Genomic DNA, 2,523 nt, shown 5'->3' on the forward strand with positions numbered 1-2,523 from the left:
CTCCTCACAAATACAAAGAAGAGGTCACGTGAGCACACAATATGGCAGCCACCTATGGGTCAAGAGAAGCCTCAGAATGAAACCTACCTTGCTGGCACTTTGGTCTTGGATTGTCCAGCCTCCAGAACTGCGAGAAATAAATGTTTGTGGTTTAAGCCACCCAGTCTGTGGTATTTTGGCACGGCATCCTGAACTGTCTAATACATCTCCTCACCCTACTTCAACCACATGACACTAGAGGGCTTGGAAGTTCTAGTGTCCCAGCTACCCAGCCAATCCAAACCAGACAAAGCAGAAACTGTCTTCTGGAATTTTCTGAATAGGAACTAATGGAGGGAAGCCCCATCCTTTCTTGGGGGCAAAGCCAGGAAGATGGAAGCCTCATGCTGCCAACAGCCTGACTCCAACCTTGCAGGGAAAGTTGCTCTGAGAGCACAAAACTGATCTGCAGACTGAGGTGGAGACAGAGACAAGGGAAAGAGCCTGCAAATCCCAACAGCACTGGTGACTCTGAGACCAGGTATTCCTGAGGCCCAGCTGTTCCCTGCCCTGCACGTGGCTAACTTACTGACCAATGAACTTCCCTTCTTGCCTAAGCCAACTCAAGTGAATTTTTTGTCACTCACACCCAAAGAGCCCTGACTGCAATGGCAGGGCATGACAGGGCTGGGCTGGCTGGGGCAGAGGACAGTGTGGGTGGAATCAGCTGTGACAGGCACACAGAAAGTATAGTTATTGCATGGACTCCATGAGATCTTACTCCAGCCCTGACTGTGAGCAAGGCTAGGCTCATACGCTCAGTAGGTCAGAGTGAGGGATTTGGTCAGAGGTGCCATGCTCAGGGCCATCTTTCTATGAGTCAGACTCTTCAGCATCAAAGGCTTTGCCATCAGAGATAGTTTTAGTCACATCTTGTGTTCACTTGATCAATTGCTGTTCTCCTAGTTTCAGAATCTTCAAATTAGCCTTCCCCACATGGATGATGAGAAGCAACAGGCATCCTGGCCAGAAGCCCAGACCAAGAACAGGGCTCCTGCCAGTCTGCCCAGGGTTCCAGAGGGCAAGACCAAGGGGTGGTAGGAGGAGCTCAGCCTGGGCAGCTGTGACATGTCCACCACTCTTGATCTGTCTCCAGGAACTTTTCACCCCTCAGGTGTGGGCCCTCACTGGGGCACACGTGGGAAAGACAATGCCCATGTCCCCGACTAGTTCCCCTGTCAAAACAGGTCATTGCACCAACCACCTTCCTCCATTAAAACTGGACAGACCAAGGGTCACTTTCCTAATGGATGGGTCTTCTCGGTCCATCTCATGCTTCCAACAGGGCTCCATCCTGGGATGGGAATGTGCCATACCAGGGCAGTCATTTTGACCCAGCCTCCAGCCAAAGCCAGTTCCCCTGTCAAGCAGGCCCTAGAGTTACACTGGAGGGTGACAGGCCTCATCTGGAAATTTCTTGCTGAAAATTGTCAGTTTCTCACACAAGTACAGCCTGACAGTTTAATTCAAATTAAACCCAGAAGGAGACTGCTGCTTCAGTCTCAACTGCTATGTAGAGCTGTTGTGTGCTAGAAATTGTGCAGTCAGACACTGTGCAGATTGACTCAGTAGATACAGCAAGTACACACATAGGGCACCAACCAAGAATGAGTGCGTATACACACACACATGAACACGAACGACAGAAAATCTAGAAACAAACTGTTTTAATTTCAGGTGTCATGGAAGTTTTGTGTCATTTCCCCAAAAAAACACAAATTTTATTTTATGATTTAGTCTTGTTTTTATTTAGAATCACTTAAGGAAAAGGAGAGCTGAGTGCAGTGGCTCATACCTGTAATCCCAGCACTTTGGGAGGCTGAGATAGAAGGATCATTTGAGCCCAGGAGTTCGAGAGCAGCCTGGGCAACATGGTGAAACCCCATCTCTATAAGAAAAAAAAAAATCAGCCAGATGTGGTAGCGTGTACCTGTGGTCCCATCTACCAAGGGAACTGAGGTGGGAGGATCACTTGAGCCTGGGAGACAGAGGTTGCAGTGAACCGAGATCATGTCACTGCACTCCAGCCTGGGTGACAGAGTGAGAACCCATCTCAAAAACAAAAAAAAGAGAAAGAGAGAAAAAGATAGAGAAAGAGAAAAGAAGAGAAAGAGGAGAGGAGAGGAGGGGATGGAGGAGAGAAGAGGAATGGAGAGGAGAAGAGAGGAATGATATCTGGTATCGGAAAACTTAAGCAGATGCATCTGAGAACTTTGAGCCTCCAGTTTCCACTCAATGCTCTGGGCTAAAAGAAGTAGCCCCCTTTCCTTGCTAAGAGAAGGGCAGCTGACCCTTGCCTGCAGACTAGGCAAAGAGCCTCCAACAAAGCCTTACAGCAGGATGAGGTGTGTCATCATTGCTCCCCCACATTGACACCAGGCTCTGGTCATTCCTCATCATGGCCCAAGGTCACAAGCACAGTCTGCTCTGGGAGAACGATTTTTTTTTTTTTTTTTTTTTTGCCAAAATGTTGTAGGGCTGCCT

The sequence above is a fragment of the Rhinopithecus bieti genome, unplaced genomic scaffold (assembly GCF_001698545.2).
Source record: "Rhinopithecus bieti isolate Rb0 unplaced genomic scaffold, ASM169854v2 scaffold_20815, whole genome shotgun sequence".
In the NCBI taxonomy this organism is placed as follows: Eukaryota; Metazoa; Chordata; class Mammalia; order Primates; family Cercopithecidae; genus Rhinopithecus; species Rhinopithecus bieti.